Source organism: Rana temporaria, chromosome 7 (assembly GCF_905171775.1).
Source record: "Rana temporaria chromosome 7, aRanTem1.1, whole genome shotgun sequence".
Taxonomy (NCBI): domain Eukaryota; kingdom Metazoa; phylum Chordata; class Amphibia; order Anura; family Ranidae; genus Rana; species Rana temporaria.
Window position 1 is genome coordinate 208363505 of NC_053495.1, and position 27141 is coordinate 208390645.

The 27141-nt window shown below is 44.9% G+C and overlaps 1 protein-coding gene across 1 annotated transcript in view; it reads right to left on the minus strand.

Annotated features, from left to right (window-relative positions):
* ARTN (artemin) overlaps positions 1-2320 on the minus strand; it is a 73372-nt gene extending 71052 nt beyond the window's left edge. The window contains exon 1 of the mRNA XM_040360917.1: positions 2234-2320. The gene's annotated coding sequence lies outside the window, so the exon portion shown is untranslated. The remainder of the gene's footprint in view (positions 1-2233) is intronic.
* Between the last annotated feature and the right edge of the window lie 24821 nt (positions 2321-27141).

The following is a 27141-nucleotide window of genomic DNA, read 5'->3' on the forward strand; positions in this document are numbered from 1 at the left end:
TAATAAAAAAATATACTAAATATATAGTAATCAAAAAATGACTTTCTATACAAAAATAATATAAAAAATTGTATAAAGTAATAAAAAAATAAAAATGTAATAATATTAAATATATACTAATAAATATAATAATAAAATCATATTAATTTATATAGTAATCAAAAATTACTTTCTATACAAAAATAATATAAAAAATTGTATAAAGTAATGAAAAAACTAAAATAAAATAACATTAAATATATAATAATAAATATAATAATAAAATAATATTAAATATATAGTAATCAAAAATTACTTTCTATACAAAAATAATATAAAACAATATAAAAAATTGTATAAAAAAATAAAAATAATATTAAATATATACAAATAAATATAATAATAAAATAATATTAAATATATATTAATCAAAAATTACTTTCTATACAAAAATAATATAAAACAATATAAAAAATTGTATAAAATAATAAAAAAAAATCAAAAAAATTATATTAAATATATACTAATAAATATAATAATAAAATAATATTAAATATATAGTAATCGTGTTGGTATGTCTGGCTGTTTGGATGGTTTTGGGGTTTTCTTTTTTATGTGTAGACTGCTGATGTTCTAGCTGTCTATAGTTAAAAGCTGTGACTGTTTTTGTAACAGCGAACTGTGCTGGTTTATTGTTATCTTTGTAATTTATTTTCGAAAAAATCAAAATAAACACCTTTAAAAAAAATATATATAGTAATCAAAAATTACTTTCTATACAAAAATAATATAAAACAGTATAAAAAATTGTATAAACAATAAATAATAACAAAATAGTATAAACTATATACTTATAAAATAAACTAAAATATATACTAATAAAATAATCTACAATAATTACTAATAAAATAATATAACATATATACTAATAAAAAAAATTACTTTATTTTATTAAATGTATCTTGGGAAGTAATATTTTGCCAGCCATCAGCTGTAAAAGTTTTTGGACTGGTATATGGTATCGTTTTTAAAAAATAAATAAAACATTTTGGCAGCTCAAGTGAACCACAAATCAGAATGATGCTCTGTTATGCATTTAAAAAAATGGGTGACTGTCATTGAGAATGTAAACCAGCTCCGTGTATGAGGGACCCCCCCCCCCCAACCTGAAGTGTCCCAGGCCCCCCAAGGTCTAAATCTGGCCCCTACAGCTGATGAAAAAAATCGCACAGATGTGAACAGAGGATTGGATGGAGAAGAAGGAGGAGGAGGTGGTAGACCCCCCCCCCCCTAAAGCTCATCTTGATCTTGAAAAATGTAACTGTTGTAAAAAATAATTTTCTGAAACTGGAGAGTTCAAAATCTGGTAACCAAACAGCTTCCAACTTCAGATTGTTCAATTAAGCTTTGATTAAAAAAAAAAATGCAAGCTGATTGGCTTCTATGCGGAGCTGCACCAGATTTTATACTTCCCAGTTTTAGTAAATAAACCCCCAAAGTATCAATGACGGAAGTCAGCTGCATTGTTGCGGATGTACTAATACGGCTACAACGACTCGAAGCGAAGCCATCTAGATCTGGAATAAGTCCCATCTTGATGACGAGCCCCCAGGTGGAAGGTTCCCGGCTCGTAGACGGTTGTACGCAACACCAACACAACTCCCCGTCAAGTGCTGACCTGTGCAGTAGCGAAGCTGTTAAGGGAAACGATCGATCCTCCCGTCCCGCCAACAATACGCTCATGTGAGTGGACAATACAGCGCAAACAATCCAAGGTTCAGAACGGAGGAGGCATTGATACATTCATCGGCAAATATTTGCCGACATCCATACATGGTGACGGTATTTAACCCTTAGGCGGAGGCAACGCTATGGCTCGTGGGCTGATAAGGGGTTAACGTTTCATGCAACTGGAAGCAGGTCGCGACTCTTCGCCAATATCTTCGAAGCACCACCACGGTGCAGGAAAAGTCGTGCAGGAGGAGTGCCCAGAGCGACGACTGGCCAAGGAATTCCCTTTGGGTGAAGTGACGAGCGGCGCACACCTTCTGTAAATTCCTTAACGAATATTCCAGCTGTGCGTCCGCGATCCGGAGGGTGCGAGGCAGGCGAGATAAAATAATGAGCGGTGAAGTCTGCATGGGACTGGACACACATTCTCTGCCTGGGGACTTTTATTTTCCTGGACCCCCCCTCAGCCCACCTGGGAGCCCCCCCCAACGCGACTCGCAGACGTAGATGTCATCTGACTTACCTTGCTGGTCTGCCCTCACTTGTAAGCAGACGGATGATTCTCTGACCCACCCCATGGCATGCTCTGGGATAGAAGGACTTGTGCTGATCCTATCCTCTTCTCAGCTGACAAGCATTGCTCCCACCTCCTGGGGGGGGAGGGGGGGTGGCCGCCCTGCGTTCTGCATTCACACCATCTCAGCGTTTCACAGGCAGGAAGATAAAAAGAAGATACTTTCCTCCGATACATGAAAGACTTCCAATGATACAAAGTATCCAATGATACAGTGGGCTAGATTCAGGTAGCTGCGTGCGATCTTACGGCGGCGCAGGGTATCGTATTTACGCTGCGCCGCCGTAAGTTTGAGAGGCAAGTGCTGTATTCACAAAGCACTTGCCTCCTAACTTACTGCGGCGTAGCGTAAATGGGGCCGGCGTAAGCGCGCGTCATTCAAATGATGTTGAGGGGCGTGTTTTATTTAAATTAGGTTGACCCCGCGTATCTTACGCTTTTTACGAACGGCGCATGCGCCGTTCGTTAAAAAATCCCAGTGCGCATGCTCGAAATTCCGACGCAAATCGTCATTGCTTTCGACGTGAACGTAAATTACGTCCAGCCCTATTCGCAAACGACTTACGCAAACGACGTAATAAATTCAAATTTCGAAGCGGGAACAAGGTCCATACTTAACATTGGCTGCGCGACCTAACAGCAGGAGCAACCTTACGCCGAAAAAGCCTAACGTAAACAAATTGCGCCGGGCCGTACGTACGTTTGTGAATCGGCGCATCTAGGTAATTTGCATATTCTACACCGAAAACAACGGAAGCGCCCCTAGCGGCCAACGTAATATTGCACACAATTCTACGCCGCCGCATTCAAGTTACGTTGGCGGAGGAAGCCTATTTTTTTAGCGTATCTGCCTTTGAGAATCGGCGTAACGATACGCCGGCGCAGATTTGAAATTACGGCGGCGTATCTGGAGATACGCCGCCGTAAAAGCTTCCTGAATCTACCCCAAAGTATCCAATGATACGCTCGGATTCCTCGCAGTCCTCCTGCATCGAATGATCCGTTCCAGATATTCACCTGAATCCTGAGAAGAGCTTCACTCCTTTCTGCACATGGAAGTCATAAAATACGCAGATTTACGCTGGTTGTACACGGGGCTCATTCACACGGGTGTCTAATGCCGCATACACGCGAACGGATTTTCCGACAAGAAAAAGGCTCCATCTGACTTTTCCTGTCGGAATTTCCGCCAAGAAAAATTGGAGAAATTTTTCCGTCAGAAAAAAATTCCAATCAGAAATTCCGATCGTCGTAGCAATTTCCAAAATTCCGGAAACAATTCGACGCATGCTCGGAAGCATCGAACTTCATTTTCTCAGGCTCGTCGTAGTGTTGTACGTCACCGCGTTCCTTGACGGTCGAAAGTTCAGAGATCTTTTGTGGGACCGTGTGTATGCAAGCCAAGCTTGAGCGGAATTCCGTCGGAAAAAAACATCCAAGGTTTTCCTGATGGAAAATCCGATTGTGCGTATGCGGTATTATACACCACACCTTGCATGTCGGGAACACATTAGACGTGCACTACTGAAAGATTTGTTTTTTGTTTCTTTTTTCTTTTTTTCGTTTATCAAACCATTTGTTTCTTCGGACGGATTCGGATTCGTTCCATTCGTTTACTTCGGATCATTCATAGTCGCTCTCGATATGTTTAATCCCCCCCACACCTTTCACCGTTTTTTGTTACCCGTCTCCGGACTTGTTCTGTCTTATCTATATCTTTCTGTAAGTGAGGTCTCACTAAAGATCTACATAGAGGAATCGGGACCTCCTTCCTCCTGATGAAGACCCCTCTAGTGATATAAAGATCTAAAGGAATCAGGACCTCCTTCCTCCTGCTGGTGACTCCTCTAGTGATATAAAGATTTATATAGAGGAATCAGGACCTCCTTCCTCCTGATGAAGACCCCTCTAGTGATATCTATAGAGGAATCAGGACCTCCTTCCTCCTGATGAAGACCCCTCTAGTGATATCTATAGAGGAATCAGGACCTCCTTCCTCCTGCTGGTGACCCCTCTAGTAATATAAAGATCTATATAGAGGAATCAGGACCTCCTTCCCCCTGCTGGTGAAGACCCCTCTAGTGATATAAAGATTTATATAGAGGAATCAGGACCTCCTTCCTCCTGATGAAGACCCCTCTAGTGATATCTATAGAGGAATCAGGACCTCCTTCCTCCTGCTGGTGACCCCTCTAGTAATATAAAGATCTATATAGAGGAATCAGGACCCCCTTCCTCCTGCTGGTGATCCCTCTAGTGATATAAAGATCTATATAGAGGGATCAGGACCTCCTTCCTCCCGGTGACCCCTCTAGTGATATAAAGATCTATATAGAGGAATCAGGACCTCCTTCCTCCTGATGAAGACCCCTCTAGTGATATAAAGATCTAAAGGAATCAGGACCTCCTTCTTCCTGCTGGTGACCCCTCTAGTGATATCTATATAGAGGAATCGGGACCTCCTTCCTTCTGCTGGTGACCCCTCTAGTGATATAAAGATCTATATAGAGGAATCAGGACCTCCTTCCTCCTGCTGGTGACCCCTCTAGTGGTATAAAGATCTATATAGAGGCATCAGGACCTCCTTCCTCCTGCAGGTGATCCCTCTACATATATAAACATCTATAATGGGGAATCGGGACCTCCTTCCTCCTGATGAAGACCCCTCTAGTGATATAAAGATCTATATAGAGGAATCGGGACCTCCTTCCTCCTGCTGGTGGCCCCTCTAGTGATATAAAGATCTATATAGAGGGATCAGGACCTCCTTCCTCCTGATGAAGACCCCTCTAGTGATATAAAGATCTATATAGAGAAATCAGGACCTCCTTCCTCCTGATGAAGACCCCTCTAGTGATATAAAAATCTATAGAGAGGGATCGGGACCTCTGTGGTGTGAACTGGCCCTGAAGCTTGTAGCTCAAAAACGCTCAACAAGCCAAATCCCATTCATTTCAATGACCCCTGTTCACATGTGAGCGTTCCACCACCTGAGGCAAAACTCCTGTCACTCAAAAAAGTGCATGAGCTTCTTTTTGGCAGATTGGGTCTCATAGACTTCAATGGGAATGCCTGAAAATGTGCGACATTACGAGCATTTTACAAGTGTTTTGTTGTAAGTTTTCTGCTCAAACAGCAGCTCTCCGCCCCCTAATCTCCTCCCTCTTGTACTTCCTATTGGTTAGAAACAAAAATACCTGAAGCTCTCACATTTTTCAAAGTTTTTTTTTTCTGGCATTTCTTCAGGTGTTTGTATGGGGCGTTGTAGAGTATTTTTGTACAGCGTTTTTTATTAGCCAATAGAGAAAAATGTCATCTATTTCATCATTTGTTGCTGTGTTTTTTTAGCTTTTCATCCACTTTTATTCATTATTTAATTATTATTATTATTTATTTTTTAACTTTATTTTTGTAAAGGGTTAGGAGTTAAAGGTTAGGGTTAGGGGTTAATTATTATTTAGTTACTTATTATTTATTTGTTTTGTAAGGGTAAGGGGGTTAGCAATAGAGGTTAATATTTTGTTTGGAGGTTAATATAAGGGGTTAGGGGTTAGGAATAGGGGTTAATATTAGGGTTAGGGGTCAGAATTTGGGGGTCAATATTAGGGATGGGGGTTAGGATTAGGAGTTAATAATGTTAGAGATTAGGGTTTGGGGTTAATGTTAGGGGTTAGGATTAAGGGTTAATATTAGGGGTTAGGATTAGGGTTACAGGTTAATATTAGGGTGAGGGGTTAGGATTAGGGTTAGGCGTTAATAGTAGGGTTAGGGAAGGATTAGGGTTAGGGGTTAATATTAGGGTTAGGATTAGGGTTAGGCGTTAATAGTAGGGTTAGGGAAGGATTAGGGTTAGGGGTTAATATTAGGGATAGAGGTTAGGATTAGGCGTTAATATTGGGGTTAAGATTAGGGTTTAGGGTTAGGTGTTAATATTAGAATAAGGTTTTAGGGTTAGGGGTTAATATTAGGGATAGAGGTTAGGATTAGGCGTTAATATTGGGGTTAAGATTAGGGTTTAGGGTTAGGTGTTAATATTAGAATAAGGTTTTAGGGTTAGGGGTTAATATTAGAATTAGGTTTTAGGGTTAGGGGTTAATATTAGGGTTAGAGGTTAGGATTAGGATTGGCGGTTAATATTTGGGTTAGGGGTTAATATTTATGTTAGGGGCTAAGATTAGGGCTAATATTAGGGTTAGGGGTAATATTAGGGTTGGGGTTGGGATTAGGGGTTAATAATGTTAGAGATTAGGGTTATGGGTTAATATTAGGGTTGGGATTATGGTTAGAGGTTAATGTTAGGGTGAGGGATTAGGATTATGGGTTAATATTAGGGTTAGAGGTTAGGATTAGGATTGGCGGTTAATATTTGGGTTAGGGGTTAATATTTATGTTAGGGGCTAAGATTAGGGCTAATATTAGGGTTAGGGGTAATATTAGGGTTGGGGTTGGGATTAGGGGTTAATAATGTTAGAGATTAGGGTTATGGGTTAATATTAGGGTTGGGATTATGGTTAGAGGTTAATGTTAGGGTGAGGGATTAGGATTATGGGTTAATATTAGGGTTAGGGAAGGGTTAGAATTAGGGGTTAATAGGGTTAGGGGTTAATATTAGGGTTAGGATTAGGAGTTAATATTAGGGTTAATATTAGGGTTAGAGGTTAATATTAGGGTTAGGGGTTAGGAGTTAATATTAGGATTAGGGTTAGGGGTTAATATTAGGGTTAGGAGTTAATATTAGGGTTAGGGGTTAGGGTTAGGGTTAGGGGTTAATATTGGGAATAGGGGTTAGGAGTTAATACTAGGGTTAGGGTTAGGGGTTATTATTAGGGGTTAATATTGGGGTTAAGATTAGGGTTTAGGGTTAGGTGTTAATATTAGAATAAGGTTTTAGGGTTAGGGGTTAATATTAGAATTAGGTTTTAGGGTTAGGGGTTAATATTAGGGTTAGAGGTTAGGATTAGGATTGGCGGTTAATATTTGGGTTAGGGGTTAATATTTATGTTAGGGGCTAAGATTAGGGCTAATATTAGGGTTAGGGGTAATATTAGGGTTGGGGTTGGAATTAGGGGTTAATAATGTTAGAGATTAGGGTTATGGGTTAATGTTAGGGGTTAGGATTAGGGGTTAATATTAGGGTTGGGATTATGGTTAGAGGTTAATGTTAGGGTGAGGGATTAGGATTGTGGGTTAATATTAGGGTTAGGGAAGGGTTAGAATTAGGGGTTAATAGGGTTAGGGGTTAATATTAGGGTTAGGATTAGGAGTTAATATTAGGGTTAATATTAGGGTTAGAGGTTAATATTAGGGTTAGGGGTTAGGAGTTAATATTAGGGTTAGGGGTTAGGATTAGGGTTAGGGTTAGGGGTTAATATTAGGGTTAGGGGTTATTGTTAGGGTTAGGAGTTAATATTAGGGTTAGGGTTAGGGGTTAATATTGGGAATAGGAGTTAATACTAGGGTTAGGGGTTATTATTAGGGGTTAATATTAGGATTAGAGGTTAATATTAGGTTTAAGATTAGGGTTTAGAGTAGGGGTTAATATTAGGGTTAGGGGTTAGGATTAGGATTAGGGGTTAATATTAGGGATAGGAGTTAATATTAGGGTTAGGGGTTAAAACTAGGGATAAGGGTTAATATTTGGGTTAGGGTTTAATATTAGGGTTAGGCTTAATATTTGAGGTTAATATTAGGGTTAGGGGTTAACTTTTCCTTTACTTTGCACAGCTGCTTTAACCACTTAAGACCCGGACCATTCTTTAGGTAAAAGACCTTGCCCCTTTTTGCGATTGGGCACTGCGTCGTTTTAACGGACAATGGCGCGGTCGTGCGACGTGGCTCCCAAACAAAATTGGCGTCCTTTTTTCCTCACAAATAGAGCTTTCTTTTGGGGGTATTTGGTTATCTCTGCGGTTTTTATTTAAACAAAAATAGAGCGAAAATTTTGAAAAAAATGCAATATTTTTAACTTTTTGCTATAATAAATATCCCCCAAAAATATCTAAAAAAACTTTTTTTTCCCTCAGTTTAGGCCGATACGTATTCTTCTACATATTTTTGGTAAAAAAATTGCAATAAGCGTTTATTGTTTGTTTTGCGCAAAATTTATAGCGTTTACAAAATAGGGGATAGTTTTATTGCATTTTTATAAAAAAAAATTTTTTACTACTAATGGCAACGATCAGCGTTTTTTTTCGTGACTGGGACATTATGGCGGACACTTTGCACAATTTTGACACATTTTTGGGACCATTGTCATTTTCACAGAAAAAAAAATGCTATAAAAATGCACTGATTCTGGTCCAAAGGAGATCGAAGATTTGCAGTCCAAGGACCCCGCCTGTGGAATGCACTACCAACCACCATCCGACTGGAGTCGGACCACTTGGCCTTCAGGAGAAAGATTAAAACCCATCTCTTCTGAGGTCAATGGGTTCCTTACCCATGAAATGGATACAGCGCCCAGAGGCGATTCAGTTCGCATGTGTTGCGCTTTGCAAGTCTCTCTCTCTCTCTCTGATTATTGTGAAAATGACAATTGCAGTTTGGGAGTTAACCACTAGGGGTTAAGTGTGACCTCACATGTGTTTCTAACTGTAGGGGGCGGAGCTGGATGTGTGACGTCATTGATCGTCTTTCCCTATATCAGGGAACAGACGATCAATGACACTGCCACAATGAAAAACAGGGAAGCTGTGTTTACACTCACCTCTCCCCGTTCTTCAGCTCCGGTGACCGATCGCGGGACACCAGCGGCAAATCGGGTCCCGTGGGCGCGCTCACGGAGCTTTGGACCGATTTGCGAGTGCGCCGGCGGCGGGGCGCTGGCGACCCCACGGCTGGGCCTTAAATAGACACGTACAGGTACGTGCTTGTGCCCAGCCGTGCCATTCTGCCGACGTATATCGGCGGTAGGGGGTCCTTAAGTGGTTAAATCAAAGATCAATGACATGGTATTGATAAGAGCTATTTTATCTAAGGGAAGTTCCCAATACATGGCCCGTTGGGGGTTCAGAACCGTTGGTCTACACGGTGCTTGTGGTGGAGAACCGGCTGAGTGAACATCGTAATTCTTACACTTTGTTTATTTGAAATCTATGAATGTCGGGTGGATCGGAGAATAGAAAGGTCACCGATCTTCATCACTGGACTGGACTGGAGCTGCACCTGACAGCCATTCGTCTGAAGAGCTAACACTTTTACTAGAAGCTGTTCACACATATTACACTTTTATTGCTTCTAAGTGCAAAGCTTTCTCACGGCCTTTCATAGTGTCATTAATTCACTTGACTAATGATATCCCCCCCCCAACACCTCACATCCCCCCCCCCCACACCTCACACACACACCTCCCAACCATTCCTAACACACAACCAGTAAAGCAGAGTACAGCTTCACCCAACCTCTCCTGTGCCTTACCCCCCCAACCCCACCAACCCCATCCATCACCCTACAACTCGGGGCCATCCCACCCAGAAGCTGCAAACCTCCAACTCCCGATCCCTCGGATATTCTCTCATTCTCACAGAATCCATCCAGGCGGAGTGGGACACTTCTATTGCTGAAGTTGCTAAATAAGTACATTTAAAAATCTCATTCACTGGAGGCTTCAATGTTTGAACAGCGGAGAAGAAAATGTCCGGCGTCAGATGTCGCTTCAGAACATGTTTTTCGAAATGATAATTACAACACACAGGTTCTGTGAGAGGACAGAAGAGTTGGTCAGGGAAGGAAAGGACCGGACTAGGACACTATGTTGCCCCAAGTACCCTATTACCAGCCAACTGCCACCTCCCGCCAAATACAACCAACCAAGTGCAATTCTCCCCATGTACCTATGTTCATATTCCTTACCACCAACCAACCACCACTTCCTTTCATATTCCTTACCACCAACCAACCACCATCTCCTTCCATATACCCTACCACTAACCAACCACCATCTCCTTTCATATAACCTACCACCAACCAACCACCATCTCCTACCATATACCCTACCACCAACCAACCACCATCTCCTTTCATATACCCTACCACCAACCAACCACCATCTTCTTTCATATTCCCTACAACCAACCAAGCACCATCTCCTTTCATATTCCTTACCACAAACCAACCACCATCTCCTTCCATATTCCCTACCACTAACCAACCACCATCTCCTTCCATACCCTACCACCAACCAACCACCATCTCCTTCCATACCCTACCACCAACCAACCACCATCTCCTTCCATATACCCTACCACTAACCAACCGCCATCTCCTTTCATATTCCCTACCACCAACCAACCACCACTTCCTTTCATATTCCTTACCACAAACCAACCTCCATCTCCTTCCATATACCTACCACCAACCAACCACCATCTCCTTTCATATTCCCTACCAACAACCAAGCACCATCTCCTTCCATATACCCTACCACCAACCAACCACCATCTTCTTTCATATTCCCTACAACCAACCAACCTCCATCTAATTCCATATACCCTACCACCAACCAAGCACCATCTCCTTCCATATACCTTACCACCAACCAACCACCATCTCCTTTCATATTCCTTACCACAAACCAACCTCCATCTCCTTCCATATACCCTACCACCAACTAAGCACCATCTCCTTCCATATACCCTACCACCAACCAACCACCACTTCCTTTCATATTCCTTACCACAAATCAACCTCCATCTTCTTCCATATACCCTACCACCAACCAACCACCATCTCCTTTCATATCCCCTACCACTAACCAACCACCATCTCCTTCCATATTCTCTACCACCAACCAAGCACCATCTCCTTCCATATACCCTACCACCAACCAACCACCATCTTCTTTCATATTCCCTACAACCAACCAAGCACCATCTCCTTCCATATACCCTACCACCAACCAAGCACCATCTCCTTCCATATACCCTACCACCAACCAACCACCATCTCCTTCCATATACCCTACCACCAACCAACCACCATCTCCTTTCATATTCCCTACCACCAACCAAGCACCATCTCCTTCCATATACCCTACCACCAACCAAGCACCATCTCCTTCCATATACCCTACCACTAACCAACCACCATCTCCTTCCATATACCCTACCGCCAACCAACCACCATCTTCTTTCATATTCCCTACCACTAACCAACCACCATCTCCTTCCATATACCCTACCACCAACCAACCACCATCTCCTTCCATATACCCTACCACCAACCAACCTCCACTTCCTGGTATTTTTTTTTACAGCTGTCCCCGGTCACCCCACTGGAACAACACCTCCAGCGCCGTGGCCGCGCCTGATGTGTCCTCCTTTTTCTTCCTCCTCCATACTGAGCCAGCCATTGAGCCTCAGCCTGTCACATCTCCCACTACAGACGTGATGATGTGATTACGCTACACACTACCATCTCCACTCAGGCGGCGCAGCTGCATGCTGCCCTCCTCCAGACTCCAGCTGCCGCCAGATTCAGAACAGGTGCGAGTACAGTACATGCGGGAGGGAAGGGTGACATTAAGCTTGCAAGGGGGTACCTAACTGCACCATGTACATACCTGCACCCTATACCCACCTGCACCCTCCTGCACCCTGTACCTACCTGCACCTACCTGCACTCTGCAACCTGCATTCTGCACCCACCTTAAGGCTGCACCCTGCACCCACCTCAACTCTGCACTCTGTATGTAGCACCCTTATGGTATTTAATGACACCCCCCACACTCAGTTGCTGTGGCACGCTCAACCCCCGGCCCCCCTACTTGGGGAAAGGTGTGGAGTGTGGTTAAGCTCCTGCACCTTTTCTCTGAGAAGAATGTCCTGGGTGACGCTATCATTTAGCACTGCGGCAGTATGGGGGGGGGTTTGGGGGTGGCGTGAGAAGTGCGTGATGCGCTAGCCTGCTCTGGAAGAATCAGCTCTCTAATTAGGTAAACTAGGTGGCCGCAAGGCCCCCGTGAGTGCGAGGCCTTAGGCGACCGCCTAATTTGCCTAATTAGAGAGTCGCCTCTGAGCCTGGCTTAGTCCGGGAAGCCATGAATCCATAAATTGATATCTTCTGGTGGATTATAATCTGCTAGATCTTCTTTGAGTTCATCACTGGATTTCCTTCACTTGCCGGCAATGGAGGTGTTTTCTTTGGAAGTTTTTCCGAATCTGACACCAAGAGTTTCCAACAAGTAATTGACTTTTGCTGTATTTTTGGCACTAACATTGTGTACACAGATACCAAAACTTATCCCGAGTCCAAGAAGCAGCACAGGAATCCGATAGCAGGGATGTTCGGTAATAGTAAGAAGTACATCCTGAAATTTTATCTACCAATTGGATTTCATGCCTGACTGGCAGCCCAGAGTTATAAAGGCGGATCTGTCATCAGATATCTTTTTGATAAATGCAGAAAGGTTAGTAATGTATCAGGTTTTTATTACCCCTCACAGAGATCACAGCCAATGGTGTGCGCAGACTATTGTATTAGGGGTGTGCACCCCAGCGCACAAACACACGTGCGTGTAAATCATCAGAGCAGAGGACGGTGTCAGTAGTTTATTTTTATTTTCTTTATTTTTTTAATTATTTTTTACAATATTACTTTAAAAAATTTTTTTTTTTTTTTTTTTAGGAGCCCTGTTATCGGGCTTTGGTGAAATATCAAGGGTCTAAACAGACCCCTGATGTCTCACTTTTGAGATAGAGAGAGAAAATAGAGAACAGTTATTCCTCAGTCTCTTTCTCTACAGCATGCAATCAGGGCCGCCATCAGGAATTTTGGGGCCCCTTACACAGCTTCAGGCATGGGCCCCCTGGGGCAGAGAACCGGGGGGGGGGGGGTTGCTGCCGCCTGAAATTGAGAAGCGGGGGGAAGCCTTTCTAAAAAAAAGAAGAAATAAAGAAAAATATATTAAAAAAAATTATAAAAAAAGGAGGGGTAGCCATCCGGGGCCCTGGGGACCTCTGGGCTCTATAATAAAAAGAAACCTCTGGGCCCTTTAATAAAAAATAAATAAATAAATATATATTAAAAAAATAAACATTTATGAAAAATACATTACAAAAAGGGGGGGGGGGGGTTGCCATCCGGGGCCCTGGGGATCTCTGGGCCTTTTAATAAAAAAAAAATATATATAAACAAAAAAATAAAAAAAATAAACATTTATAAAAAAAAAAAGGGGGGGGTTATCTTTGAGCCCTTTAATAAAAAAATATATATATATATAAATGTATTTTTTTTTATAAAAAAAGGGGGGTTGCCATCCGGGGGCCTTGGGGACCTCTGGGCCCTTTAATAATAATAATAATATATTATTATGGTTGGCGCTGCTGTCAATCACATCCAGTGACGCGGCGCGCCGGGGGGCGGGGCCGAGTGATACAGCGAGCGGCTTTGCCCGCTTGCTGTATCACGGGAGCGCGCCCGTAAGGACTCACCGCCATGTGAGCTCTCTCGCATGAATGTGGTGATTTCTTGCGGGGAGGACCAGAGACAGCCGCCGAGGGACCCCAGAAGACGTGGATCGGGGCCACTCTGTGCAAAACTAACTGCACAGTGGAGGTAAGTATGACATGTTGTTATTTTAAAGACATTTTTTTTTCCTTTAGTGACCCTTTAGGAAAATCTTACAGCTTTTATTTGCCATTGATGTAGCATTAGTCTCTACAAGATAAGATTGGTGGGGGGAATGAGTCGCACATTGGAGGGGCAAGAAAATGACGCCGTAACGCAGCGAAGTCCTTTTACGGCTTTCCTTGTGATGGTGAATTATGAGGCCCCAGAACGAGGAGGATCACATGGCATCTCCTGTACGATCTCCGAAGATGAATATTTGATTCTGGGACCTTTACAAACATTTTTAATCACCGTTCCTCGTAAATTTCCATTACAGATGTGACCTTTAGCAGCCCTGGATTTGGAGGTGATACGGCAATATATCTCCCAATACTCCGGGGACTTCCACGAACGCTTATTTGTGAGTTCAAGTCAGATAAATCTCAACATCACAAGACAGCTAAGATGTGACTGGAAGGAAAGACTTTGACTTCTCATGTTAAGGCCATAACTCACAAAAATAAAAATTCTGAGCAATGAGCTTGCAGAACCAGGGCTCAGAGAATCTGCTTTTCCATGTGACTGTAGAGGGGTGACAGGTCCTCTTAAATGTGACGATGAAGTTGCCATGATTTGGTTTGCGACGGATCGGCATGGGATAGGAATGAGGGTGTGGGGGCAGAAGGCTGAAAGAAGTCAAAGTCACCACCGGCAGGGAGAAATAGGGTGAGCTGAGCTGCTGAGTCACTGCTGGAAGGGGGGCCAGGAGGTGTAAGCTTATGGTAGGGGGAACAGGGAGAGCTGAGTTTCTGAGTCACCGCTGGAAGGAGGGAGCATAGACAGCTGAGCTGCTGGTGGGGGGGGGGGGGACAGGGAAAGCTGAGCTGCTGAATTACTACTGGGAGGGATAAGCAGGGAGAGTTGAGATGCTGGTACAGGGAACAGGGAAAGCTGAGCTGCTGAATCACTACTGGGAGGGAGAAGCAGGGAGAGCTGAGCTGCTGGTATGGGGAGCAGGGAAAGCTGAGCTGCTGAGTCACTTCTAGGAGAAAGAAGCAGGGAGAGCTGAGCTGCTGAGTCACTATTGGGAGGGAGAAGCAGGGAGAGCTGAGCTGCTGGTATGGGGAGCAGTGAAAGCTGAGCTGCTGAATCACTGCTGGGAGGGGGGCAAAGAGATCTAAGCTGATGGTAGGGGGAGCAGGGAGAGCTGCATTTCTGAGTGACTGCTGGAAGAAGGGAGCATAGACAGCTGAGCTGCTGGTAGGGGGAGCAGGGAAAGCTGAGCTGCTTCGTCACTGCTGGGTGGGAGAAGCAGGGAGAGCTGAGCTGCTGATAGGGGGAGCAGGGAAAGCTGAGCTGCTGAATCACTACTGGGAGAGAGAAGCAGGGAGAGCTGAGCTGCTGGTAGGGGGAGCAGGGAAAGCTGAGCTGCTGAATCACTGCTGGGAGGGGGTAAAGAGACCTAAGCTGATGGTAGGGGGGAGCAGGGAGAGCTGCGTTTCTGAGTCACTGCTGCAAGAGGGAGCATAGACAGCTAAGCTGCTGGTAAGGGGAGCAGAGAAAGCTGAACTGCTACGTCACTGCTGAGAGGGAGAAGCAGGGAGAGCTGAGCTGCTGAATCAAAGCTGTACACATGGGCTGAAAGTCGGCTGATTCAGCTGATTTTCAGCCCTGTGTACCCAGCTTTAGCCCCTATTTGACAATAGTGATAGACAGGGAGTCTTTTCATGAATGTAGATCAACAACATTTTATGGAACCAGTAAAGGTTGGATGTTTGGGAAGATGCTGTAGAGCAGAGGTGGTCAACCTAAAATAGCCTCAAGTGTGGTCCTTGACATCAGCAAAGGGCTCCAACCTGAATGCAGAGCCTGAAGACATGGCAAAAAGAGATGTCTGGTGACCATAGACATGCTATAGGAGTTGTTGGAGACTCAGGAACTTTTTTTTCCCATTTGTTTGCGCCCCCCCTCCCCATAAATTTTGAGCACCAGCCGCACGCTGGTTTCCACATTTGTGCTCCCTACAGCCCTCTTGCAAATTACTTTGATATTACCCTCAGCAAGATACATTATAAAAGATCGGAGCAAAAAACAAAACGCCAAAAAGAGAAAAGGGATGGACATTATATTCGGAAAAAGGTAAACCAAAACATTAACTACTAGAATACACTCAAACACCAGAATTAGATCGCCTTCTGCATTGGCCCCAAGAGACACACAGTAGCCCTCACAGGGATGCAAGCAGCCTTTGAGTCACAGCTTGGGTACCATGGGTTTAGAACAGGGGTCTCCAAACTTTCTAAACAAAGGGACAGTTTTTACTGTCCTTTAAACTTTAGGGGTGGGGGGGGGGGGGGCGGACTGTGGCCATTGGGAGTAGAAAAGTGTCCGATGTCAGTAGGAAAAAACAATTCCCCATTGTGGGTGTCAGTGGGAGGAGTTGTGCCCCATCATTGGTGCAATCAAGCCCCATTGTTGGTGTCATTGGGAGAAATTGTGCCCCATCTTGGTGTCCATCGGAGGAACTGTGCCCCATTGTTGGTGTCAGTTGGAGGAATTGTGCCCCATCGTTGGTGTCATGATGGCAGAAGGTCTTTGCCAGTAAGTTACGCTGGGACCATGTGTTGGAGAAAGAAGGCTCTAAGCCAGGGTGTGCCCAACCAGTGGCCCGCGGAGCCCTCTGATGTGGCCCGCAACCTTCTGCTCTGTGGTGGGCAGGTTGGCTTAAGTCGATGCTTTGTGTATAGCGCCAACTCCTGTCACAGGCGCAGTGATATAAAATTCTCTATAGAAAGCTATATAGTATGAAAGCAGCTTTAGGCCCCTTTGACATGGTTAGTCCGACCCAATCAGACCCTCCGTTCATCTCCTATTGAGCCAAAGATGTAAACGGACTTGTGGCCGTCTACAAAAAAAACAGAAGGGTGGATCCGTGACCAATTACCAAGTCGCTTAAGTGGCCCTTGCTCTTCAAAAGGTTGGGCACCCCTGCTTTAAGCTAAGAACCCACACAGGAAGGTTCCTACCTGAAATAATCTGCCCCAGGTGTCCTGGTACCGTAGGTGTGAGGCTCCCGGAGACGGCAGCTCAGCATAGGACTGAACTGTGACTAAATTCCTTCTTTGGATTCTTGAGGGACGTAGAACATGTAGTGACCTTCAACTCTAAAAACGGCCCTTTTGTGCTTCGGCCTAATTCAGTAGAAACTGTTAGGTTGTGAAAAGTTGGGCCAAAACGCACCAATCTGGTTATACCTTCTCGTTCCTCCCCAAGAACTGTTTGGTGCGTTTTGGCCCAACTTATCACAACTTATCTGGTTATACCTTCTCGTTCCTCCCCAAGCTTCACTTTTGTTCCCATACACCAAACTGATGATGGCCAACAATCCCGAGACCATGGTGTGCAGTTCGTAATAAGTTGCTCTGTTATATTAGGCTGTACCTGTATTATAACCCACTGGTCCTGGAAGTACACTTGGCTCGGGGCAAAATAGAATGACTTGTGTGGCTCCCCCTATTACGAAAAAATGAAGACTTATCCTTGGGATCGGGATTTGTGGTGAAGACACCTTTGGCTTTAGGACTCTTCTGAAGAACTCACCAAAAACTTTTACTAGTATGGTGAGCAGATTTGAGTTTATTGCCTCTAGTTTTGTCTTGCGGTAAAGACTGTGGAAACCCTTCCCATGTTGTCCTTGTCTTCTGCTGACCCCCCCCCCCCCCCCGCATCGTCATTACATCACATCAACAGCGAGGTTTTCCCTTGTTGGGACTCACGAACACAAACCCGAGGAAAAAAACGGATTATGATACTTATTATAGAAAGACTCGCAGTGAAAGGACTGGGGAACATCTTCTCTCTCCATTCCTCTGAGGCTCGTAAGACGAAATTCTTGTAAAGATTTGAATTCCTGAGCTGTTTGCTATGAAAAAGACAGACTAGAGCCTCTGCTCTGTTATATAAAGATCCAACTTCAAGCAGCTGCGAGGGCCAACATAAACACAGCTTGCCGTTATGGTCTGAGCAGGTGGAGGCCAAGGGGGGCTTTAACCCCTCAGGAAAAGCCGGGAAGAGAGACGGTACATTGGGTCCTACCTCTGCTGTTCAGTAGAGGAACAAAAAGATACTTCAGAAGTACCGTATATACTTGAGTATAAGCCGAGGCCCTCATTTTACCACAAGAAAATTGGAAAACTTATTGACTCGAGTATAAGCCTAGGGTGAGAATGCAGCAGCTACTGTAAATGGAAAAGAGGGTCAACAATGCCCATTTGCACGCCTCACTGTGCCCATTTGTATGCCTCACTGTGCCCATTTGCAACCTTACTTTGCCCTTTCTCACTGTGCCCATTGCAGTCTTACTGTGCCCATTGTGCAACCTTACTGTGCCCATTCTGACTGTGCCCATTGTAGTCTTACTGTGCCCATTGTGCAACCTTACTGTGCCCATTCTGACTGTGTCCATTGTAGCCTTACTGTGCCCATTCTGACTGTGCCCATTGTAACCTTACTGTGCCCATTGTGCAACCTTACTGTGCCCATTGTGCAACCTTACTGTGCCCATTCTGACTGTGCCCATTGTAGCCTTACTGTGCCCATTGTGCAACCTTACTGTGCCCATTCTGACTGTGCCCATTGCAGTCTTATTGTGCTCATTCTGACTGTGCCCATTGTAGCCTTACTGTGCCCATTGTGCAACCTTACTGTGCCCATTCTGACTGTGCCCATTGCAGTCTTACTGTGCCCATTCTGACTGTGCCCATTGTAGCCTAACTGTGCCCATTGTGCAACCTTACTGTGCCCATTCTGACTGCCCATTGTAGCCTTACTGTGTCCATTCTCACTGTGCCCATTGCAGCCTTACTGTGCCCATTCTCACTGTGCCTATTGCAGCCTTACTGTGCCCATTGTAGCCTTACTGTGCCCATTCTCACTGTTCCTTTTGCAGCCTTACTGTGTCCATTCTTACTGTGCCCATTGCAGCCTACTGTGCCCATTCTCACTGTGCCCATTGCAGCCTTACTGTGCCCATTTTCAACCTTACTGTAAACATTCTCACTGTGCCCATTGCAGCCTTACTGTGCCCATTCTGACTGTGGCCATTGCAGCCTTATTGTGCCCATTGCAGCCTTACTGTGCCTATTCTCACTGTGCCCATTGTAGCCTTACTGTGCCCATTGTAGCCCTACAGTGCCCATTCTCACTGTGCCCATTGTAGCCTTACTGTGCCCATTCTCACTGTGCCCATTGCAGCCTCAGTGTACCTGTAATCTTGCAGCCTGCAGGTATCCATTTTTCGAAAGTCGCGGTTTCCTCCTGGTCCCGTTTAGTCAGTGTACCTGTCGGGTCGCGGGCATCCATTTTTCAAAACTCGCGGCTTCCTCCTGGTCCGTGATAAGCGTTTGACATCGTGTTCGGCTACCGCCTATCACGGAGGTCCTCTCATCCTCGGACTCTTCCCAACAGACACTGTGTTCAGTGTTCCGCCAATCACGGACCTTCTTTCATCCTCGGACAAGAGGATGTCCATGATAGGCGGAACACTGATCACAGTGTCTGCTGGGAAAGTCCGAGGATGAGAGGACCTCCGTGATAGGCGGTAGCGGAACACGATGTCAAGCGCTTATCACGGACCAGGAGGAAGCCGCGAGTTTTGAAAAATGGATGCCCGCGACCCGACAGGTACACTGACTGAACAGGACCAGGAGGAAGCCGCGACTTTTGAAAAATGCCTATCACGGACCTTGATGGACTACTTGTGTCTTTTTTCAACCTGACTAACTATGTAACTATTGATTTTCCTCGAAAAGTGGATATAGCCCCACCCCTCTCACATTTTTGTTTCCATTGACTTCAGTCCGGGGCTGAAGTGGTTAAAGGATATGCTTTTTTTTCATTTTTTTATTTCGAAGGATTACAACCAATTTAAACATGCAAAATACCATCTAATATAGCAAATATTTTTGGTTTTATGTTTGTATCCTTTGAGGACTGTGGGTGGTCATTGTCATTACAGAAATATGCGGCCCTCTCTGACTTTTCCACATTTTGTAGTTTTACAACCTGAAATAAAAAATGGATTTTATGTCACCAATCCTTTCAAAACAGTCCGTAAATGAGAAGTGGGGGAAAAAAATCGACATCATTTTCCAAATGATATACAAATGTCTGGATTGATTAATCATTCATGCCCACTGCGGTAAATCCCCCAAAGAAGCTCCGATGCAACCGATCGTCTTCAGAAATCACATAATTGGTTGAATGGCGTCCAGCTGCGCTTAAATTACGATTTTTATTCTTTGTGATATAAGCAAAAAAAGAGCGGAAATTTGGGAAAAAAATAACCGATATTCTATTCTATTTTAAAAGAAATCCAATAAAATCAAATTTTGTCATGAATTTAAGCCAACATTTATTCTACTACATGTTTTTGGTAAACAGAAATCCTGTTAAGTGTATAATAATTGGTTCACGTGATCACGGACATAGTTACGCAGATGATCATGTACAGATGTGCGCAGGTGATCACGGACATGTGTGTGCAGATGATCATTGGGACATGTGATTTTACTGTTACATATGTGGGGGACATGTGTTTTGGGGACATGTGTGTTTACTTTGTGTGTTTTAACCACTTCCATACCGGGCACTTACGCCCCTTCCTGCCCAAGCCAATTTTCAGCTTTCAGCACTGTCACACTTTGAATGACAATTGCGCGGTCGTGCTACACTGTACCCAAACAATTTTTTTATCATTTTGTTCCCACAAATAGAGCTTTCTTTTGGTGGTATTTGATCACCTCTGCGGTCTTTATTTTTTGCGCTATAAACAAAAGAAGAGTGACAATTTAAAAAAAAAAACACTATTTTTTACTTTTTTGTTTAATAAATATCACTATTTTTTTTAAAAAAATCGTTTTTTTTCCTCAGTTTAGGCCGATATGTATTCTTCTACATATTTTTGGTAAAAAAAATCGCAATGATCATATATTGATTGGTTTGCGCAAAAGTTATAGCGTTTACAAAATAGCTGATAGATTTATGGCATTTTTATTTTATTAATTTTTTTACTAGTATTGGCGGCGATTTGCGATTTTTTTACTGTCACCGTGACATTGCGGCGAACACATCGGACACTTTTGACACGTTTTTGGCGCCATTCACATTTATACAGCGATGAATGCGATAAATATGCACTAATTACTGTATAAATGTGACTGGCATTCAAGGGGTTAACACTAGGGGGTGAGGGAGGGGTTAATATGTATACCTAAATTGTGTTCTAACTGTGGGGGAAGGGGGGTGACTGGGGGAGGTGACCGATCTATGTCCCTATGTACAAGGGACACAGATCGGTCTCCTCTCTCCCCTGACAGGACGTGGAGCTCTGTGTTTACACCCCATCATTACACACAGAGCTCCACGTCTTGTCCCTGTAGCCGCCGATTCCGAGTGCCTGGCGGACATCGTGACCGCCAGGCACGCGCATCGGCATCTCGGGGACGCGCCGCGCGTGCGCGCGCCCCCCAGTGGCCGCAAGAATACAGGACGTCAATTGACGTCCTGTTGAATTTTCAGAGTCACCGTGGAGTCGTCATTTGACGATGGCCCGGTGCTCTAGTGGTTAAACTGTGTGGGACACTAGACCGGTGATCAGCGAGTAAAAAAAAACAGCTCATACTCACTGATCGCCAGGCGACTGCAGAGATCCGCTCTCCTCTCCTCACCGACGACTTCTGTGTGAGGAGAGGAGAGACGATCGCCTAGCAACCGGCTCTCAGGAGGGCCATTCACAGAGCGCTCCTGCCGATCTGAGATGCGCCGTGTCCGGGTGACACGAGTGCATCGGGAACGCGCGCGTAAGGCAAGTTTGGCACTTGCCTTATGGCGCCAGCGCCGGCCAGGGGACAGGGCGGAATTTCAGCGGCGGCCGCCCGATCGAGAGACCTCAGATCAGCAGCGCCGCGCGGGGTGCAGTTCACCCAGGCGCCATTGAAGGAGGCGCTCAAGCGCCAGAGTGCTCCGCTCCGCTCCCTCCTTCTCCGTCTGAGGCGGCGGCGCGGTATTTACTTTTTTAAATCCTCCTCCACGATCCACCCGGGCGGCGCAGCTGCACACTGTCCTCTCCAGCTGCCGCCCGGGTGGGGTTTGTCCTGAGGGGGGGAGGTTTGCGGTGGCCTCTGTGACTGCACTAGTGGAGGGGTCTGTGTTAATGGAGGGTGGTGTCTGTAATAATGGGGGATGGCTTGTGGGGGGGGGTCTGTATAATGGGGGACTCTGTACTAATGGGGGATGGCTTGTGGGGGGCTCTTTACTAATGGAGGCGGGAGGTTTGCTCACCACACAGTCCGGACACATGCCCGCAGAGCCGCCACCGCGACTTACAAGGCTTCAGAAACAGGTAAGGGGGAACTGTTTTAAAGTTTCTTGTTTAAAAAAAAAAAAAAAAAACACCAAATCCCTGCAATAATATATTAAGCAGCCTGTATAATGTATGATTGCTGGGATTTGTAGTCCTCTATACCTGCTGGTATTCTCCATTGCGCTGTATAATGTATTATTGCTGGGATTTGTAGTCCTCTGTATCTGCTGGTATTCTGCATTGCATTTTATATAATGTTATGCTGGGATTTGTAGTCCTCTGTATCTGCTGGTATTCTGCATTGCATTTTATACAATGTTATGCTGGGATTTGTTGTTCCTCTATAGCTGCTGGTATTCTCCATTGCGCTGTATAACGTATTATTGCTGGGGTTTGTAGTTCCTCTATAACTGGTCAGTGGTAATCTGCATTGCGTAGTATAATCATTATACAGCGCAATGGAGAATACCACCAGCTATAGAGGACTACAAATCCCAGCAATAGTACATTATACAGCGCAATGTAGAATAACGCTATCTATGCTATCTTTCTCTGTAAAATATAAATAAGTTAAACGATCACTTTAAGCATCATATCCATTAAAGCTTAAGGCTGCATTCACACCTTATAATGTATGGTGTGTGTGTGTGTGCGTGCGTGCGTGCGCGCCGGGGGGACGGCAAAAAGCACCTTTGCCTTAGTTGACAAAAATCCTTGCACCGGCCCTGTAGACTACGCTTCATATTTCAGCACCACATGGGACAATCTTGATATCGTTTAACCACTTGCTTACCGGGGGGCACTTAAACCCCCCTCCTGTCCAGACCAATTTTCAGCTTTCAGCACTGTCGCACTTTGAATGACAATTGCGCGGTCATACAACACTGTACCCAAATTAAATTTTTATAATTTTTTCCCACAAATAGAGCTTTCTTTTGGTGGTATTTGATCACCTCTGCAAATTTTTAACAAAAAATAAAAACCGCAAACAGGTAATTTTTCTCCTTCATTGATGTACGCTTATGAGGCTGCACTGGTGGGCACGGATAGGCGGCACTGGTGGGCACTGAGAGGTGACACAGAGAGATGACACTAAAGGGCCTTGATAGGTGGCACTGGTGGGCACTGAGAAGTGGCACTAATAGGTGGCACTGATGGGTGGCAGTGATGAGCACTGATGGGTGGCAGTGATGAGCACTGATCGTCACTGGTAAGTTACAATAATAGGCAGTACTGCTAGGTGGCACCAATGGTGGGCATTGATAGGTGGCACTTGTGGGCATTGATAGGTGGCACTGTGGACACTGGCAGGTGGCACTGGCAGGAGGTACAGATTGGCACAGATGAGGCAGATGTGCCTCCTTCCTCTTCGGGATGGATGTCCCTTGCAGCTAAGCCAGTGATTGGCTTTTTTTTTTCTCCTCACGCTGGTAGCCCAATTGCCGGCATCGGCCCCTTACACGGAACCAGATCTGTGATAACCCGAGTCTCGGTGACTCGGGTGATCACATCGCGCGCCTTGCAGGGGCGCGTGAAGGGGAGGACGTCTATTGACGGCCTCCCGGCAACTGGGGTCCGCGCTGTGGTCGTCATTCGGCTATAGCGCGGACCCCTAGTGGTTAAAAGTTAAGACAGTCACTGGCCCTCTGCTCACCGAAGACCAAGAACTGAGCAATTAGCGGTGTTTGATCGCTGTACGGTTTACTCCTAAACCGTGCAGGTTTAGGAGATATTAATTTTACCTACAAGTAAGCCTTATTATAGGCCTTATTATAGGCTTACCTGTAGGTAAAAATGACCAGGCGGACAATACAACCGCTTTAGTGGACAGACCACCCCTGCTCCAAGGTCACCTTCTGTATGGACCAAGCAGTTGGCTTGAGATCTCCTCTTGATTTTCCCAAGGCATCCTCACGAAAAAACCCAACAACCAGATAACCAGCACTCGCAATGCCCTCGGGATGTGAAGGAAATGAACCGGTAAAGCATTCTCTCCAGTGTACATACACCAGCGAATGCGGCGGCTTTGTAGTCCTAATCTGCATCTGGCTCCCGTTGACATGGACGGCGGCCCGCGCGCCTTCAGGAAACACCGCTCCTCCCTGCACTGACCTGGCAACCTGTCCCAGAATTATTCGTTTTCCCATAAATATTTGCCTTAGCAGTTCAAGAGACGGGGATGACTCAGATACGCCTGTATTCATTCAGAAAACAAGAGGTTGATCTTTGCACGCGAGGGAGTGCACCCTATGGTCATTCTCCCTGTGCAGAGAATATTCTCCGTCTTTTTCATTTGTGCCAAATTCCTGTAACGCCTTCCCAATCCACACCCAGCTCAGCACAGCCCCGGGTCTCACATTCCCTGCCAGCGCCGCACACACAAACACACACGAGGGCCTATGGGCGTGCAAATGAGGATGAGACAATAAATATGAACTTGTAACCTTCCAAAGAAGAGCAGCATAAAAAACACAAAACACGCTGGAAGTCATCGCAGCACATCTCCGTTCTCTCTTCCGGGATTGGGCTCCGGAAGGCCGAGGCGCTTCTGGTTACAGAGCCCCATGGAGAGGCAAGATCTACAGGAATCACGGTCATGCAGAGTGGAGGCAGATCCACTTCCACGTCTTCATTCACAGTAGACATGCGCAACTCATTTAGTTCCGAATTAGGGGACAGATTCACATAGAACTGCGGCGGCATAACGTATCGTAGATACGTTACACCGCCGCAAGTTTTCATCGCAAGTGCCTGATTCACAGAGCACTTGCGATGAAAACTATGCCGGCGGCCTCCGGCGCAAGGCGGGCTAATTCAAATGGGCGTGAGCCATTTAAATTAGGCGCGCTCCCACGCCGGACCTACTGCGCATGCTCCGTTTAGTAATTCCCGTCGTGCTTTGCGCGCCGTGATGTCATTTTTTCGAACGGCGACGCGCGTAGCGTAATTCCGTATTCCCGGACGGCTTACGCAAACGACGTTGATTTTTAAATTTCGACGCGGGAACGACGGCCATACTTTAGACAGCAATACGTTTGCTGACTAAAGTTAGGGCACCTAAAACGACGACTAACTTTGCGACGGGAAACGTGGATCGCCGTAACTCCTAATTTGCATACCCGACGCTGGTTTACGACGCAAACTCCCCCCAGCGGCGGCCGCGGTACTGCATCCTAAGATCCGACAGTGTAAAACAATTACACCTGTCGGATCTTCTGGCTATCTATGCGTAACTGATTCTATGAATCAGTCGCATAGTTAGAAACAGAGATACAACGGCGTATCAGGAGATACGCCGTCGTATCTCTTTTGTGAATCTGGCCCTAGATTTTTAACAAATTTTGACAAACTAGTTAAATTCCGAAATTTCGGAATTTTTCAATTTCGGAATTTTTCCGAAATTGAATTTTCGAATTTTTTTAATTTCCATAATTTCCAAAAAAAGCAACATACTTAAGGTGATTTTGTGAATCAGTACTGCTTGGACCTTGAAGAAGGGGACACACCCCGAAAGCTCGTCCATGAAAACGTATATGTTAGTGCAAATTAAAAAAAAAGTATCACGGACAGTACTCAATTTTCTCAGAAAAAAAGCAAAAAAAAAACCCAAATGAAACGAAAACGACATTTTTTTCAGCAGTGCACATGTCTAATTCACACCACGGTCATCGTTGTTCATAGAATACACCATGGTCTGTGCATCATTGCAACATAGTTACATAGTAGGTGAGGTTGAAAAAAAGACCATCAAGTGTATGATTATATGTCAGTATTACCAGGGCCGATCCTAGGCAGGGTGCATTGCACCCAGGCGCCTGCAGAGGTGGGGGCGCCGAACATCTAACAGACTCTCTAACAGAAGCCCTCTCTGTGTCCATCACAGAGGTATCCTTGTATGTTGTGGTTAGCTAATATTTTTTTGGAAACTATCGATGCCCCTCGCTGAGACCACCGCCCGTGGAAGGAAATTCTACATCCTTGCCACTCTTAATCCCTGTACACACGATCGGATATCTGATGGAATCTAATCCGATGGATTTTTTTCATCGGATATCCAATGAAGCTGACTTTCATCAGTCTTGCCTACATCCGATCGTGTCCAACGCGGTGACGTAAAACACTACGACGTGCTGAGAAAAATGAAGTTCGATGCTTCCGAGCATGCGTCGACTTGATTCTGAGCATGCATGGATTTTTGACCAATGGATTTCCCCACAGACGATTGTTTTTTTCTATCGTTTTTTTTAACCACAAGAAAAATTTAAAACAGGTTCTTTTTTTTTCCACCGCTGTGATTGGACGGAGCAGTGAAGACGTCACTCCGCACATTCGCGCGGGAGCCGGCAAATACGGCATTGCTTAATCTAGGCTTACCTGTAGGTGTAACTTCCTGGGGGGGGGGGGGGTTACAACCACTTTAATGCATGCCAATATTCTGTTTGCTTTGTTAGCAGCAGCTTGGCATTGCATGACATTGCTGAGCCTATCATCTACTAGGATGCCCAGGTCCTTTTCCATCCTAGGATCCCCCAGAGGTTCCCCCCCCCCCCCCCCCCAGTGTGTAGATTGCATTCAGACTTTTGCTACTCAAATGCATTAATTTACATTTTTCTACATTAAACCTCATTTGCCATGTAGTTGCCCCCCCCCCCCAATCATTTGTTCAGATCTCTTTGCAACATACATTTTTTGCAGTACGTTGCAATGTCTTGATGTGTTTTTTTTTTGGACTTAAATTTAATTAAGTAACTTTTATGCCTACTGTGTGTTTCATCGCGAGGTACTGAGATACAATACAACATGTTTTTTTTTTCAGTGCACACAAACACAGGACACCAGTGTGAATGGGCACCATTGATTAAAAAAAAAAGGTTATTTGCCTTGTCCCTGCCTTGGGGTTGCTTTGAGCAATGCGGGTGGAGTGATGGAGTCTTCACTGCGCCCAGTT